This window comes from Tamandua tetradactyla, chromosome 2, assembly GCF_023851605.1.
Source record: "Tamandua tetradactyla isolate mTamTet1 chromosome 2, mTamTet1.pri, whole genome shotgun sequence".
In the NCBI taxonomy this organism is placed as follows: Eukaryota; Metazoa; Chordata; class Mammalia; order Pilosa; family Myrmecophagidae; genus Tamandua; species Tamandua tetradactyla.
Genome location: NC_135328.1, coordinates 151,882,556 through 151,901,532, shown reverse-complemented (window position 1 = coordinate 151,901,532; position 18,977 = coordinate 151,882,556). Strand labels below are relative to the sequence as shown.

The 18,977-nt window shown below is 40.1% G+C and overlaps 1 long non-coding RNA gene across 1 annotated transcript in view; it reads right to left on the bottom strand.

Moving 5' to 3' along the window:
* The window catches only part of LOC143674077 (uncharacterized), a 108,928-nt gene that overhangs the window by 69,108 nt on the left and 20,843 nt on the right, over nt 1-18,977 (bottom strand). The window lies entirely within an intron of this gene.

The following is an 18,977-nucleotide window of genomic DNA, read 5'->3' as shown; positions in this document are numbered from 1 at the left end:
ACAAAGTGAATTCAAGGTTTTTCTATCAAACAGAAAAGTATGAGCAGCCAGCATGCCTCAGTGACAAGGCTCTTTTGTCTTCATACCTGATAATTCTTCTGAGGATTCAGCTTGGGATGGGAATTTATGCAGAAACACAAGACTGGCTGGAGAGACGAGATAAAATGAGAGTCCTGAGATAAGGGGGGAATACTTTGTGGGTGGAAGGAGCAGTGTGGAACTCATGAGCACATTTAGAACTGTTCTTCATGTCTTATGTAGAGAATTTTCTTCCAAATTCAGTCCCTCTCAAATTAACAGGAAAAATTCAACCTTCCCACAGATAAAACTGTTATATTTTGACTGTTAATAAAATCCATAAGCATTTAATGATCACAGCCAGGTACCCACGACTATGCTAGGTGTTGCGGAGATATGAAAGGAAATTATGTTTTCCAGTATTAATTTTGGTGCTGGTTATTTGCACCTCTTCTCAGGACACTGAAAATATGTTATGATCACAGTGATTAAGTATCCCTATTACCTGACACGATGTCCAGCATTTGAAAGGCCCCACAATATTTGCTGGATGAAGGACGGAAGGAATGCATCTCATAACATCCTTGGAGGAGAGTTGAAGTTTGATTGCATTCTCACTTAGCTGATAAAGGATATTGGGGCCAACAAAAGACTGATAATATACTCATGGATAAGGTGAAATAAAATTCAAGGGAAATAAGTGTCCCTGATATTTATGCAAAATGGAGTCAGTGATGAATGGAAATGAAGAATTCCTGGTTTTATCTGACCCTCTCACACTGGCGAATTCATAGCCACACAAGACATTGTAGTTCAGTAATATTAAATAGAACTTGGCGTTAATATAAGTTTTGTACACAATATAGGTGAAACTGGGGTTTAAACCACAGTGTCTTGCAAGTGAGGAAACTCTGCCCCACAAAAGAGCTGTTTATTTTGCATTTAATGAAAAGATAGGGGCTCCGGCTTCAGTAAATTTATTAGGTCAGATTTCAACTAAAACTACAACTGACGTGTCAATTAGGGCTTAATTTCAGTATTGAAATTCTCCAAAATGTTTAATTTTGTTTTTATAAATATTTGAAGAAGGAATTGGTGGATGTTTTTGTTTTGTTTTGTTTTACATTCTCACTTGTTTATTTACTGATCTTAGCAATTTATAGTGGCTGGTTTTAAATGTCACTTGGCAGGTGTTTTTGCTTGTTTTTACCTTGTACTCTTCAGTAGTAGAAACAAGGTTAGAGTTATGACCCAAAATGATCATCTATTAACCACATGTCATGCTGCCCTGACGCAGAGGTAGCCAGTCCTTAAGTCAATGGGGAGCTCCTGGGAAGCTTGGTGACTTCACACACCTGTCTGCTCTGCAGTCCTCTCCCCATTGAGTGCCTGTGGCAGTCCTGACACTGAGGGAAGCAGCGGTGGTACAGAGATGGATGTGGCATGGACTGCCCTTGAAGAAGGTACAGGCCAGTGAGAAAGACCAGCACATGTGTCGCTTCCTGTGTTGGGGGTTGCACTTTTAGATTATGCGGCTGCGTGGTAGCAAAACACTAACTCTGCCTTAGGGGAAATGTAGTTAGACTTCTGACTCTTTTGATAACACCTATCAGCTTACCACCTGTAGTCGTTTTCCTAGGGCTGCCATAGAAGTATTCACAAACTGGGTGACTTTCAACAACAGAAATTGATTCTCTCACAGTTCTGGAAGCCAGAAGTCCAAAATCAAGGTGTCGGCAGGGCCAGGCTCCCTCTGAAGGCTCAGATGAAGAATCCTTCCTTGCCTCTTCCAGCTTTTGGTAGCTCCTGCGACTCTTTGGCATTCCCTGGCTTGGAGGCATCATACCAGTCTCTGCCTCCATCTTCACATGACCTTCTTTCCCTGTGTCTCTTTCTGTCCTCTCCTCTTCTTATAAGGGAACCAGTCATTGGATTTAGGGCCCACTGTAACCCAGTATGACCTCATCTTTACTTAATTACATCTGGAAGGACCTCATCTCTAAACAACGTGACATTTTAAAATTCCGGGTGGACATGAATTGGGGGACACTCTTCAACTCACCATGATACCCTGTCACCTTTTCACTATTTCAGAGCCTGCCTCTAAATTATTTAAAACCCCATGTAATTGGAAAATATTAATCATTTGTGCAGTCATCCATTCATCTATTCAACAAGCATTTATTGTGTATCTCCTACATGCCAGGCTCTGTGTTAGATGCTATTAAGACTATAAAGGTACAAAAGGCATAGGGCCCTATCTCAAAATTACAACCAGTATACAAACCCCCGTATTAGGATAAACTCAATATAAGGAGAAGAAATATAGAAGATGCCATAACAGATTACTATCAGGATTGCTAATGAGTTTGAAACTGTAAAATCAACTCTCCTAATATCTCCGAGTGTAGACATTTTCTCTTTTGAAAAGCTCACAAAGACGTTCACAGCCTAGCAAGGGAAATTGAAAGTCTTGAGCCAAATAGGAAGCATTCACAAACCACAGAGAGACAGGTCGCACAAACGAAAACATCTGAGAAAAAAGAAGAATCATGTCTCCTCCGGCAAATGATTTCTAGAGGTGGCACTGTAAAACAAACAAAAGGATTCAAAACTAGATTAACATTTCCTCTCATAAGCACTGTTTATTGTAATAGCACAAATTAGTGTAAACCCCCTGTGTACTTCTTATATCAGGAAAATGTACTGCTTTCATTAAACAAAAAGGGCACTTGGGTTCTGTAGAGAAAAGGGATTGTCGTCACATAAAACCTGTTGCCTGGCAATACAAACAGCTCTTCACACCTTTCTTCCACCATAGATAGACGCAACCTCACCCTCTCAGCCACTCCTTCCTTGACTTACAGAGTTCTTTTAGTAACGTCTGTGGTTATAATCACTGGATTTTAAGGTTCTAGTTTAAAACACCAATCAGCTTGCAGTCCTGCCAGCTGCTAAGGATTTAATCACATAGTCAGAGCCTTGGCATAATAAAACAAGCAGGGCCATCAGGCTGTATTTCATTTTCCCCTTCTTTTTCCTGCACCAAAAGCGTCGGTGGCCGTGTGGCTCTCTCACCCTTCAGCCAGGGGAACTGGGTGGTCCTTTTCCTCTGGCATTCCTGCTTAGTCTGAAAATGGAATCATATAACATGAAAAACACTTCTTTGCAGAGGGTCTATCTAACCCCACTGGTAAAAACCCAAGTCCATTTCAGTGCCAAATTCCTTTCATTACCTAATGCTAAGTCAAAATGAGCAACGCAACTCACTTTCAAATGTTGTATATAACAGAACCATTGGACACGATGTTTGGAAGTGAGTTGCTAACCAACATTCTATAGAACAGAGTGTATTCAGTGATATGACTCACAGATAAATGACTTCACCCTCACGGACCTCAAACTGGGCGTGACATTTGCTTTAAACTGATTCAGAGCTTAACCCTTACATGTAAGGGGAAATTTCACTTGTCTTCCTTTTCTATGAAATCTCAGCTATTTCTGGGTGGTGACAAGGGTGTCTGTGGAAGGTCAAAACTGTTGATTAAGTAAGGTTATCAATCCTTGCAGGGGAGAGAGAGATATGGAGGTGGGGGGGGCCACCTAATCTCAGATCATGAGTAGTTGTTTTCTCAATACATGTTTCAGCTCTCAAAAGGGGACCCGATGATGAGGAAATGCAAATTTCAACAGTTCAGCAATTGGACATGAAAATAAGAATAACTCATTTTTTCTCTAGAGATGTAGGTTGTTTTTACCTTCAAGAAAATTTCAGGACCCATGAGGTTTCCGCATCTCATCCTATCCCATTTATTACCCTTTGAAAAGAGACATTTGAAATCTTGTCAACATTCCAAGGTCTTAAATCCCAAAAGTCTGGGTAGCAGGGAGAAACCTGCTCTACCTAAATATTTTTGTGAGCTCTACCTAAATATTTGTAAATATTCTCTTGTGCAAACAAACAGGGCCATCCTGAAGGAAGGATAGGGATAAATTCAGCCATGGTCATGAAGGACACGATTCCTCCAGTGTCTTCGTGATTTGATGATTTGCCATTTTCTTCCAGTCTTCTTTTTCTCTGCTTAAGATGAGTTTAATAGGAATCCAATGACTTCCAATAAGAACAAAGGCAAAAAAAAAAAAAATGATCTGGGCTCTGAAATACTGGTATAGCCTTAATACCGTTAATGAAGGGCTGGTTCTTTCTGCAAGAATTAGGAAGAATTTAGAGTCACAGCCATACCCAAAGAAATGGGGAAAACATTTTGAAGGGTATAGTTACTCTCTTCACCTAACCCTCCAGATGGGTTATCTGGGCATCTTTGGCTGCAACGTGCCATGACACCGCCTCCCAGAAGGTGTCCTCTGGTCAGCGCAGAGGGACTCAGAGCTCTCCACTCCGCACCTTTCCTCCTGAATGCCCTCAGACAAGTTCCTTCACATTCTTTCTCAGGTTTCTTTTCAATAAAAATAAAGGTCCTAAAAGCACCTATCTCTAGGTGTTCTACAGATTAAATACCACAACACGGATAATGCTCTTAGCACGCTGCTTAACACATGGTGAGTTCTCAGAAAACAGAAGGTTTTACTAAAAAGAAGCAACCAGGTACAGAATTATCAAGTGTAACCAAGTTTTAAGAATAGGGATGTTTGCCAATCTCATTTGGGAAAATCCATCTACTTAAGTTGGTCCTTTTCAAGGAGATTGGAGAAGATTTGAAGAGACCAAGAAAAGGAATTCTTTTACTCTCTGCTCTACCCACTTCTGAACTCTGCTTTCCAGGACTTAGAAAACCAGAGTACTGGCATCTAGCAGAAGTTGCATTGCTCTTAAATGGGTTCCTCCAATTCCAACCAGCCACTGAAATGTACAGTGCCATATAACCTTCATTATTTGACAAGCATTTAGTTAGTTTCTATGGTGTGGTAGGCCTGGTGAGACAATGATGAATTATATACATTTCCTACCTTAAGAAGCCTGTAGACTTTGGAGGGGAATGACTATAATAATTTTTTTTTTTAAGTTTGGTTTTAATGTGGCTATTGCTCCATTTCCTTTCTGGCTGGGAAAAAAAGTTTTCAGCTTTTATTTTAATTTAGTGGCAGAACATTGACTTTGGCTAAGGAGGAACCGTTCTCTGCAGATAGAGAAAAAACGTTAAACCACCTCAATCCTCCTGCCCTATTGCCATAGCCACCTAACTGTCCATCTGGTCATCTACCCCCCCCCCATCTGGTCTAGCCATCCCCCCATTTCTCCCGCCACCGGGATCAGAGAGTCTTTTGGGAAGACAAATCAAATCCTGCCGCAGCTTAATCCAACCCCATTTCTCTTTGGCTTAAAACATTTCAGTGATTTCCCAGTATCCGAGGATAAGACACATTTCCTCAAATGGCACATGGCCCTGGCATGGCCTCTTCCTTCAGCCACACTGTTCTTACTTCCCACCATGAGACTCTGACTTGCTGTTCCTTCTGCCTGAATTGCTCTTCCCTCTTCTCTTGACTTGATTAATCATTCCACCATTCAGATTTTTGTGTATTCATCCTTTCTTCTAGAGAGCTTTCTGGGGATTCCCTGCTTAAGTCATATCTCCCTTATAAGTCTAGCACCATGTATATCTAGCTTCCTATTATGGTTGAAATTTTCATTTATGAGTGCAATTATTTGATAACTATAAGTTCCATGAAGGCATGCCTTTATTTGTTCACTGTAACATTCTTAGTGCTTTGGTACATAATAGGAGCTCAATAAATATTGGTTGAGTAAATTAATGAGTAAATGAGCAGACGGGTCAGCACTGACTCCTGGAATTTCCAATTTGAGAAACAGTTATAGTGCTTAAAAAATAGTAAAGTATTCATGAATATGGACAAAGTAATACAAATTTGAGCATTATCGTGGATCTTTTTTTTTTTACAAAGTTGCTTATAGTTTATAAGCCCTTTTATCCATGAAAATTGAATTCTTCCTACTACACTTTGAATATATTTCTTGAATAGTTACTTAATATTCAGTGCACTAAAAAGCTCTCATACTTTTTTGGAGAATTTTAAGTTCCCAGATTTCTGTGCTGAGCTAAGGAATTTCTAGGCCTTTGGATTTAATTTAAACTAATTGAATGAGTTTGAAGGACTACAAGGGCAAAGGTGCATCTGCTCTGTAATTTATGGGCCAAATGTTTGTGTGTTGTGTTAGTGCAAAGAGAATGATGAATCCAGAAACTTTGCCCTTGAGAGGTTCGTAATCTCACAATGCACAAAAATGTAAACAAATATTACATTGCTGTGGGATAAGTCCTAGTAGAGGAAGCTACAAATTGCTGTACAACTTCACACAGTCAGTGGAAAATATTCGCCTTACACAATTACCCCACTTTCTGTAATTCCGGAAGTATTATGATTGGAAAGGAAATATTCTGAATAGGACAAGATCTAATTATGCTATTTGTTAATCAGTGAAAAATTAATTTGACATTCATCCTTCCTTTCCTTTTTAGAAAACATAAGCCAATACATTTCCTTGTTTTATCAGCTTTAATGAGAAAATCCCTTCACCGCTTCCTGTCATTTCTATGCAATCTTCCCCCTTTCTTTGTTCACTCTTGCTTTCCCCTCTGTGCATAATTATTCTTCCACTTAATGGTTGGTCTTTTGACACTGAGTTCCCTAAGGGACAAATTAGTATTCCCTAAGTCACCTGACTGTTGAATTTATCCTCCCTGATTTGTTTTTAATATTTTTATTGATAAAACAACATACAGACACAAACATTAACATATAAACATTCCATACATAGTGTACAATCATCACATAGTAGTATATTCATCACCATGATCATTTTTAGAACATTTGCTTCACTCCAGAAAAAGAAATAAAAAGGAAAAACTCATACATACCATACCCCTTACCCCATCCTCTCATTGACCACTAGTATTTCCATCTACCCAATATATTTTAACCTTTGCTCCCCTTATTATTTGTTTATTTTTTATCCATATTTTTTTTACTCATCTGTCTATAGCGTAGATAAAAGGAGCATCAGACACAAGTTTTTCACAATCACACAGTCACACTGTAAACGTTGTATTTTCATAGACTCATTTTCAAGAAACAAGGCCACTGGAACACAGCTCTACAGTTTCAGGTACTTCCCTTTAGCCACTGAAATATACTGTAAACTAAAAAGGGATATCTATATAATGCGTAAGAATAATTTCCAGTATAACCTCTTGACTCTATTTGAAATTTCTCAGCCGCTGACGCTTTACTTTTTCTCATTTCTCTGTACCCTCTTTTGGTCAAGAAGTTTTTCTCAATCCCTTAATGCTGGGTCCCAGCTCATCCCAGCATTTCTGTCCTACATTGCCAGGGAGTTTTACACCTCTGGAATTCATGTCTGTGTAGCGGGGGAGGGCAGTGGGTTCACTTGCCATGTCGGCTTAGAGAGAAAGGCCACATCTGAGCAACAAAAAAGGTTCTCTGGGGGTGACTCTTGGGCCTAATTTTAAGTAGGCTTGACCTATCCTGTGCAGGAATAAGTTTCATAGGAGCAAACCCCAAGATCATGGGCTTAGCCTATTTATTTGGTTGTCCTCACTGTTGCGAGAGTATCAGAAATTCTCCAAATAGGGAAGTTCAATCTTTCCCCCTTTCTCTCCATTCCCCAAAGGGGAATACTCTAAATTCCCTGAAGGGGAATACTGTAAATACTTCTTTATTCACCGTCCAATCACTCTGTGATTTATCCGGGCATCACACTAACCTGGACAAATCGACAAAATCTCATGCCCTGTTCAAGATTCCCTGTACTTATGGTGTTCAACTAAACTGACCATACAGGTTTAATTAGGAAATGCACTATCCAAAATATAAATTTTGCACCAAATAAATATCTCTTCCTTTAGTCTCACACAGAAGTTGAAGTTTTAAGATATGGACATATCATCCTTTATCCAGTCTTCTCATATACTTTAGTCCTAAGCAGATCAGCTTCATTTATATCTCTACCCGATGATGGATTACTTTTTCAATGTTTTAAACAGTTCCTGTATGGGGTATTGCTGACTTTCATAGATTCAGACCTATGTCTCTGACTCTCATGTGTCATATAAATACCTGAAGTTTCTGGGAAAGATCAGGTTATATACAAACAGCTCAGTATCTCAGAATTTAGAATTAACAGTTACACCTCCTGAATATGGGACTGCTGTAAGAGTTTACAATCTAGGACCCTTTACAATATGCCCCAACCTGATAACCCATGATCTAGACTTTACTTCACCAAATATTTGTATTATAGTTAGCCCATATAATTGAGGCATGACAATATTTGTCTTTTTTTTCCCTGATATTTCATTCAACATACAGCTCTTAAGGTTCATTCATCTAGTGCCATGCCTCACAACTTCATTCCTTCTTGTGGCCCCTCAGTAGTCCATTCTATATATACACCATAGTTCCCCCTTCCATTCCTCAGTTATTGTATGCTTAGGCCACCTCACCTCATTGTGGATCACAATCACTGCTGCCAGAAACACCAGCGTGCAAATATCCATTCGTGTCCCCACACTAAGCTCTTCCAGGTATATACTGAGCAATGGGATTTCAGGATCATATGTCATCCCACCCCTAGCCTCCTGTGGAACCACCACACTGCCCTCCAAAGGGCTGCACCTTTCATTTCCCTACCGACAGTGAATAGATACATCTCTTTCTCCACATTTTCTCTAGCACTTGTTTCTCTTTGACCATTTTTAAATCATTTTATTCACACATTATACAATCCAACCTAAGTGTATAGACATGCTTTCGCCACCATACTCTATCTGAAGACATTTCCTTTTCTTCCACAAAGAATCCATACCCCTTTCCAGTCCGCCTGTCTGTTGACATTTAGTTTTGGCATAATGCCTTTGTTACATTCAGTGGAAGCATATTACAATGTTATTGATGACACTAGACCCTAGCTTACATTGATTGTACTTTTTCCCATATAGCATCTATTTTCAACAGCCTGCAATACTGAGATTCCTTTGTTCTTCCTCCTGCAAAAAATTTTTTTAATTTGTACTCTTAATCACCATCATTGTACACACTAGGCATTCCTGAATTATACTGTTTCAGTCTTCATCCTCTATCCTACCTTCTGGTTTCATACATGCCCCAGCCTTCTCCCTCAACCATATTCACACTCAGCTCCATTCAGTAGACTAGTATTATTGTGCTACCACCAGGTAGTATTGTGCTATCCATATCAGAATTTTTACAGTCATGTTGCACAATCTGTATTCCTTCAGCACCAATTGCTCAATCTCTATCCTACTTCTATCTCCTGATAACCATCCTCCCTGATTTCTGGCTTTCTTATAAATACTAAATAACCCACACCCTACCTAGTTATTTAAGTTTGGAGTGAACGGGGAACCCAGAATCCTAAGATATAGGTTTGCCCTTTCACTCAAGTTTGGGGCGTATAAAATGCAGCTATGTAAACAGTAGGGATATTAGGGTAGGAAATAAAAAACATTAACGCATTCAGTGCAAATGTTTTTTTAGTTTCAAGCACAATTTGTCATTAGCTGCTTCTCCTCTGATCCCATTGGGCAAAAATTGTTTTCAGGCGAGTCAAAATGTTTTCTGCTGATATATTTTTCAATCTGTCAGGTCCAAGTATGTTATGAAAATATTAACCAGTAAAGCTATTATAAAGTATCAGCATTCACAATTTATAGGGAGTAAAAGTTTCTAGTTGCATAATTATTTAATGAGCTGTCTCTTCCGAAGAGAAGAGGCAGCCCACGAGGTGGGAAGTACCTGGAACATAGAGCCTGGAATGCCGGATTCCAGCGTCAGCTTGGCTGCTGACCAGCAGGTGACCTGCTGTTGGGAGAAAAGTCCTTTTTGCTCATTAGGTCTTGGTTTCCTTGGACACCAGCAATGACTCTAGCAAATCATATATAGACAGTTATATGATTAGCCAATTGCTCATTCATGCAGTCATTCACTCAATGGATATTTATTGCATGCCCTGTGTATGTTGAGCACTGCTCTAGGCCCTGGGGAAAGAGCAGAGAACAAATCAGACAAATTGTTTAGCCTAATGAAGTTTGCAGTCTAGCAAGGGAAACAGACCATAAACAAATAAACCAATAAATATATACTCTAATGTCAGCATTATGTGTTATGAAGAAAGTAAAACAGAGGAGTGGTTAGAACTGAAGAGAGGTGGTGTTTTAAAAAAAGATGAACTAGGAAGACTGTCTGAGGAAGTGACATTTAAGCAGAAAAGTAAGAGAGGATGTCATTGAATACTGTGAGGAAGAGCTTCTCAAGCAGAGGGAACAGCAATTGCAAAAGCACTTAGACAGGGGCATGTCCATAATCAAATGTGTAGAAACCATTTTTTCTCTAGATTCATTTCAAGTGATGTCAAACATTTCTTAATTTTGGAGTTGTTTGCTGACTGATTTATTACAGCCATACGAGTTCAATATAGATTTATTAATCTGGAAAGATGTAAAATATTTATTTTCTACTATTTTATGTGTTCCAACAGCTGTGCAGGGGGTGGATGAGGACATAGGATAAGTTTAGCCAATGAGATGGAAAAAAATTTGCTGGGTGTCGCTTCTGGGAAAACTTTTAAAAGGGACAAATTCACCTGGTATGCAGCTTTTGCCCTTTGTCCTTCATTCTCTTGCTGTTCCAGACAGACACGATGCTAGAGGCAGACCATTTAATCCTTTCACACTTTTTTTTTTTTGCATGGCCAGGCCCCAGGAATCAAATTCTGCAGACCATATAATCTTGCAACCATCAATGACAAGCATGGGGACAAAATTCATATAAAAGGGGTTGCCAAACAGAAAGCAAAAAAAGCTCAGGATCCTAGTGGTCCCATGGAGATGCCAAAACTATCAATCCACAAACTTGGTGATGTATGAGGAAAAGAAATGCCTTACTCCCCTGTTTTGCAAGGTTTTCTTTTACTCTCAGCTATATGAGATACTCAGTGGTACAATAATTATGCACATATATTATCTGATCTTTAAAAATGAAAGTGATTATTAACAGAATGTGGGCAGTTACTGAAAAGTGTCCACACTTGAATTAAAACTTATTTGTAGTACTTCACCAGAAAGGATAAAATTATTGAAAGGGACTCTAGTTTCTGCTCTTTCATTTCCAGGAGGTCCAGGGAATGGTCATTTGTCTTGGGAGCCAGAGGTCTTGGGGCCTAATGACAATTCTGACCTGCTTCAGGTTCGATTCTCCCATTATTTTTCAGATGTCTGTTTAGCTCAGTGGTTTAATTAGACTCATGTGTTACAAAACTTTTTTTTTTTTAAGCATTTACAGCACCATTGCCAAGTTTATTTCTTAAAACTGCCTTTAGTGATGGTAACACAATATTGGGAATGTGATTAATATCACTGAATTGTACACGTGAAAGTGGTTCAAATGGGAAAATTTGAGTTGTATATTTGTTATACAAAAAAAGTTTTTTTTTCTTAAACTGCCTTTGCACAACTTTCCACATATAAAAGTGGTTATGAATTAAAGTCACACCTGTTCTACAAGTGTGTGAGATGAAAGACTTGCTATGAAGGTCAGGAGATTCGTGAAAATTCTACAGAATATATATAATCAACTGTCAATGAGTTGTACCCTTTTAAAAAAGCATTCAGTCATTGTTTGCTTATGGAATTCAAACTAATTTAAATCTGAAACCAAATGTAATGTAATTAAGGAACCCACTTGCTGAGAGGAAAAAAGAACACAGAATGAAGTCCAAAGTATATCACAGATGATCTTATACTTTGGACTATACACACATTTAAATAATAGGAGTAAAATATGTTAAAAAGTTCAAAGTGCCATGCAAATTTGTTTATCTTTTATTGTTGGCATAGAGATTCAATGTCTAAGATATTTATTTAAAAGACTGGCTTAATTTTATCCTTTAATTACCCTAGCACAGGAAGGAGTTTTGGCAAAATGAGATCATTTGTAAATTACTAATTTATTTGTCTAAGTTCTCTTTTTAAAACAATATCAAACTTTTTCTGGTTTTTAAAGCACTGATGTGCTTCTAAATGCTCTTTTACAGAACCTATAGGATATATTAGTTAATGTTACAGTTTGAATAAGAAAGAGTTTACAAACTCCTCTGTATGTCCTGATTTTTCAGTGATATATGATAATCCAAATTTATATCCAGGTTAGGTCAGCCACAATGACCTATAATGAGTTGAATTTGGAAGGCACTAAGACTTGGAGTTCTTGGTTGAGAGTGATAGTAAATCCAACTCAGACTGGTATAGTAAAGGGAATTTAGTATTTCACTGAACTGAAAAATTCAGGGGAGTTGGCAAAACTTGATCCAGGAGCTCAAACAATGACATCTGAATCTTCTTTCTTTCTCCTATCTCTTGGATCTGCTTTCTTCCATGCTACTTAATTTTAAACCCATGCTCTCTCTCTCTGGGGTGTTTCTTGGCAACTCCAAGCTGATGTTCTATCAGTTATAAGTCCAGTTTTAAGTCTAACTCTCCCAACAGTTAAAAAAACAAAACAAAACTGGAATTGAGTCTAAGGGTCATGGCTCAACCTTGACACAGGATTGGGCCTCCTGTTCGAACATGTCAGGATCACGTGCCCAAACTTAACACTAGGGTTCCAGTGAGCCCACAAAGCCACACGGACCTAGGGTGCAGAGTGGACAGATTTCCAAAGTAAGTATTGGTCCTCTTACTCAAATACGGGGGAAAGATGGTTGGGTAAGTAAAACCAAGAAACATCCGTGATAGGCTCAAATAGCACTCTGCCTTACCAACACCCTTAAACATATTGTATTGTACTTTTTTTTCTCCCTCCATTCCCTGTTAGAATAGAAATTCCTTGGAAGAAAGGAACATATTTATGTTTTGATTATGGCCATCTCTTCCATCTGCTCTGCTTTGGATAGTGCCTCTCATCAGCCATTAAATGAATGGTGGCTGATACCAACAAAAACTGTTCAAGTTTTTACTGCAAGTACTATGAAAAGGCTTGCTTACTTTCAATTTATACTACTTCCAAAGGGCTTAATTCTCTTTGAGGCAGGTTCTCTTAAGTATGATCTTGAAATTGGCTAACGTGTAAGTTACAGTTTTCCTTTATAGTTTTTTATATTTAGTTAACACTTCACAAACACAGGGAAGAATTAAATATACCCATATTTGCACTTAGTTAAAGAATAAAAATAGACAAGGACAGAAATATGACTATTCCTATTGGGGAATGACTTGACGAGCTATTTATTTTGGAAGCAGCACTCAAATTTGGCAGTACTCAAAGTCCTGGTACTTCAGTAACCGCAGGTTTGTGTTTTATTTTTTGTTTTTAAATTTTAAAAAAAAGCATTTTTAATAAGTTAAATTATTTTCAAGATGCTTTTAGTCTTCTGTTGGATTTTTTCTAGAACTTCAGGTCACACAAACCTAGTCTCTCAAACTTAGCAGATAAATCCCAATTTTCATATCTTAAAAAGACCTAACAACTAAGCATCTCAAGTAAGTAGTCTTCTCTTCAGCCCATTCCTCTCTTTGATCGCACAGCCCAGCACCCTATCAAGATAGAATGTCAAGATGATTTATAATCAGTATTAAGCAGACTGTGCCCAGTATAGTTCTCTGCAGTGCATGTCCTTTTTCAGAGGGCAGTGAACTTGGAACCTGGAGACTTTGTAGAAGTGCTTTATGACACCACTTCCTAGAAAGATTCCAGGCTGGACATTCCCTAATCTAATGCACCTCGTGAAACTCAAATGGGAAAACCCAACTTTCTCAAATCCTTAAAAGCAATTGTAACACGCAGATAATGAGGGCTTTAAACAATTTGAGTGATTTCAGAATGCAAAGCTATAAATACCAAACATAAATTCTGGTCTCTGAAAATACTGAAATGGGGGCAGGCCACGGTGGCTCAGCAGGTAAGAGTGCTTGCCTGCCATGCCCAAGGACCCGGGTTCGATTTCCGGTGCCTGCCCATGTAAAAGAAAAAAAAAAAAAATACTGAAATGGTGTTCCAAATGGACAGGCATGTTCCCTTAAAATGTCAGTGTGGTGTTATGAATTTTATATGTGTGGGGACCCACCAGAGTAGTATCTATTTCTTGGCTACTTTCCAAGCTACAGATGAAGTTTTATGTACGTTTTGCTGCAAATCAAATGCCCTCCAATAGCTTGTGTACTCATCATATGATATTATGGGTGAAACAATTAGGCAGTTTTTGCTAATAATTAACCTAAGTTTCTAAACATAGAATTTGACATGTTTACAACATTCTGTTAATGTTAGACGTATAAAAGATCACACAGATTGCCAGACAAGGTAATGGCACATCCTGAATTGCACAGTTGCCTTACCTGGATATATGCAAATGCACTTCACAAATAGGAGAACCAGAATGGAAGCTGAATATGGCAATCAACATACGAATAGGATCCAGGCCATACTAGTTAGAGCTCTCTTTACTACCTCAGATCACCTGATTACTGTAGTTTAGACCCTTCTCTTTATCTGGTCTTGATCTTTCCCACATTAAAAGGACACCAGGTAATTTCCTTATGGCCCCCAAATTATGTAAGCTCTTTATTCTTTGACCGCCTCATTACACTTATCACATTTTGTCCCTCTCTTACAGATGTCCCTTAATTGGTACTGCCTTCTGGTTTTCTGTGTGCACCTTATCTGTAGGCCTCACTGGCTCTCAGGGTTGTTGTTTTTTTTTCCTGAACAGAATTGAATGTGAGTTGAGATTCAGTGTCCTTTGCATTTTCATGAGCACGAGCTTTATTAACTCATTAATGTCATCACTGACTATTTCAGCAGTTCTCAATGATTGCACGAAACCTAAATGAGATGAGTATAAATAATAATCACTCTAATTACACTGTATCCCATGTTGCCAGGATGTGCCTCCAGGGATACTGAGCTGGGCTGAGGAGAGTAAGCCAGATATTTCCAGAATACCTGCATTCATTTAACTGCAAATAAAGAATATCTATTCCTTTATGCTGGAAAATTCTGCAAAATTTGATAAGAAAGCTGCCCATGTTTTGCAATGTGTTTCAGTCTGGATCACTAGTCTAGTGCACTAGTCTAGTGCAATTATGTACGCCTCTTACATGCGTGATCACTGAATGAAATGTCATTACTATCTTCTTTCACAAAAATTTGCATCTCACTTTGATATGTTTCCTTGAAACAGTTTCCCTATAAACTTCAAGTAGTTTATGATTCCTTTCTACAGTGGAAGTATTTATCTCGTTTAAAGTCTAATGAGGGCACATATTGGGTTAGAGTTTTGTTTTAAAGAAAGGAAACGCCCTTGAAGCAGAAGCATGCAGTTTTGGTTATTAATAACCTATGTGGAGGAAAAGGGACTTTGTATTTGATCCTGCAGCAAGTGAACATTGAGCTTTAGACATATTTTCTTATGTCTAATAATTAATTAATAGATTTTTCACTCCTTGTTATCAAAATCAAAACAAAGCAAATCAAAGCTGTAAAAGTGTTTTGTAAACTCCAGTGTGCTCTGAAAACATATCTCAAGAGTAGGGATCAATGGGGCATAAATATTAATGGCCCTATTGGATAGGAGAGAAAACCAAGGTCCATGGAGATCACTCACCTACTCAAAAGTAGAGTTCTGGGGCAGGCCACAGTGGCTCAGTAGGCAGGAGTGCTTGCCTGCAATGCCAGAGGACCCGGGTTCGATTCCTGGTGCCTGCCCACATTAAAAAAAAAAAGTGCAGATCTCTGATACCATCTCCTCTGTTGCATTCACTACCCAGAATCTTTCTGGAGGAAAAACTGGATCTTCACAGAAATCAGGTAGATCCACAGGGCGGGAAGTTATGCTCTGGCTTCCATCTTTTATTCCAGCCCAAAATATATTCTTTCAGAAAGATGCATGGCCCCCCTTTGTCCCTGGTTCTCCCCCGTGCAAGCACACACATGTGCACACACACACACAGCATTAGAGAACAGAGACTGGGGCCTGGAGTCCTGTCCACCTGCACAGGATTTCTATATAGCCATTCAGTCAGGGTTGGACAGTTTGTCATATGGTCAGCTCAGCAAGTCCCATGCTGCCAGGTGACAGGACAGCATTCCAGGAGCTTCTCCCTCCCTCTGGAAAAGCACGTAAGTTTAGGCATTCTGCAGGTCTGCCAATGTAATACATATACATTAAAGGAAGTGGTGATGAACACTAATTTATTGAGTATCTGCTATGTTCAGTATTCAATATGTATAATAATAGTTGAAGCTTCCTGGGCACCCACTGTGTGTACATGTATGAACCGACATTTAAATATCACAATAACTCTAGGTCTTGCAGTGATTTTACAGATGACAAAAGACAGATTGCTTAGGCATCTTTCTCAGGTTTATACAAGAGATGAGTGGCAGACCCAGGTCTGTTTCACTCCCCAACCCCCCAAGCTACAAGCAAGGAGTTTGGTGTATTCAGAAGGAGACTGATATGTTCATGGGTAATTCTAGATGTGCAAATGGAAAGACTGTTTTAATAGAGATGAGATGGTTAATTTTATGTGTCAACTTGGCTAGGTTGTGGTGTCTAATTATTTGGTCAAACGCTAATCGGGTGTTGCTATAAAGGTATTCCGTAGATGTGAGTGGCATCTACAATGTGTTCAGTAAAGGAGATTATTCTGGAAAGTGTAGGTGAGACTTGTCTAATCTGTGGAAGGCCTGAAGAGAAAACACTCAGATTCCTCAGGGAAGACAGAATTCTAATTCAAGACTGCAGCATAAATTCCTGCCTGTTTCCAGTGTGCCATCCTGTCCTACAGATTTCAGGCCTCCAGTCCCCACACTCATGTGAGCCAATTCCTTACGTCTTTCTCTATCTCTCTCTGCTTCTCTGGGAAAGCCTGACTGGATACTTTTACCTTTTTGGAGGAAAAAGTGGCTAAAACCAACCAGGATAATCTGGGAAGCACTGTCAGTTAGTTGCATTTGCACTTAGTCTTAACAGATAAGTAGGTTTTCAGGAAGTGGTACAGTGGGAGTCAGGGCATTGAAGAGCATTCCCAGGGGTGCCATGGCACCAGTGTTTATGATGGGATGGAGAGAGGAAAGAGTCTCATGTGTGGGGAGACAGAGGTGGGAGGTGCTGAGGGTGAGTTGGGATAAGGCCATCTGGAGGACTCTAGATGGACCTGATTCTGTACCCTGTGGGGGAGTGGGCACAGGCTGTGTGCTCCCCAGTGTCACCTTGCCATCTCTCCTCTCAAGCCACTCCCACTGGACCTAACTCTTCTGGGCCCAGGACCTGCAGTTCAGAAGCTGAACACTGCACCAAAGCCACTATGATTTAGCCCCTCTTCTGCCTCAAATTTTATAAAAGCTTCTCCTGCTCTGGGCCTCTGTTGACCAGCCTGGTCTTCCAGGAAAACAACCCTCCCTTCATTTTCCCAGTCCCCTCACAGGGCTGTATGGAGTCCTTCCTCTGTTCTGGACCTGCCAAAGGCTGCCCCAAATCTGATCAAACAGCCTTCCTGCACTGTGTCCGTCTTGCTGCATGACAACCTGGTGCTGGTGCCTCCCTCACTCCATTGATCCGGAGTTGTGCTCTTGGAGTACCGGGCTCTGCCTTCCCAGTTCAGCCTCCCTGCAGCTCTGCTGGCCCTGGCTGCTCCCAACCCCTTGGAGAGGTCTGCTTCCAAGTCCCAGCTCTTTCAGACCACTCAGGCCTGCAGCAGCCTTCCTGAGCTGCTCAGCTCAGGCAGAACCTGTCCTGAGTTCCATCACTCAAGGTTTAGGGGCTAGAGCAGGACATGATGTAAACCACAGCCCTGGCTGCTGAGTTATTGCTGAACTGGAAGTTTTGCCTGGGCACAAAATAGGTGCTTAATAAATATCCGTGGGTTAAATGAATGGAGAATGGGCAACAGCATGACGATTTTTGAGATTGCCCGGGATGGAGGTATTAAGTATCCCAATGTGGGCTTGTACCATTTCGGGCATAGACAGCAGCGGGACAGGGTAGTGAAGGGGGACTAGGGTGGGGGCAAGTGGGTCTGTGATGTAGAAAAGAGTGAGAGCTTTGTAGTTCAACAGTTCCGGTTTCAGTCGCTGCCTTCTGTCAATATGCCTCGGGTAAGTTACTTAACCTCTGAGCCTCAACTTCCTCACCCATGACATGGAGAAATTAATAGCCACCTCTCCGAGAACTGGGAAGAGTAAATGTGGAACAGGTGATTTTTAAAGTTTCAAGTCCTCTGCATCCAGGAATGGTGTCAACATGTGGTAGAGCTCTACCACCCTATTTTAATTCCTTGGAGATGAACTGGAAAGAACAAAACTCCACCCCAGTTCTCAAGGATTTGGTCAGATGGTGGTGGAAGGATTACCTGGCAGGCACTCGGGCTCAGAAAATAAAACAAGGCTCCAATAATCAGGACCAGCCCATTGCCTTGCATACAACTGGCATATCATAAATAAGAACAAATAATAAATGATTAAAAAAATAAAAACAAAGAACAATTGCAAGAATGACCAGGACTGGCTTGCAATGTGGGGATTTGATTTGGGAACAAGAAGTTAAGTGCACAAAGCCTAAAGCTGAACTGAGCTGAAGTCTGACCTGGAGCCAAGTTCTACCCTATGGGGTCTAGATTGGTTCATGGGGCTGGCAGAGGGTCAGTGAGTACATGTGGATGGAGAGGCACAAGCTAGAGAGAGAAAAGGACCTTGGAGGCCGGGAAACAGCAGGGGGAGTGGGACTGGACAAGAAGAGATGGATCCGAGAGGGGAATTATCAGGGATTGTAAATCAGTTGATATGGGTGTGAAAGAGAAGAAAGGAGCTGGGAATGATTCAGGAGTTTGAATCCAGTCTGAGTACCAAGCAGGCCTGGCGGGCCCTTTGAGGATAAGCTGACT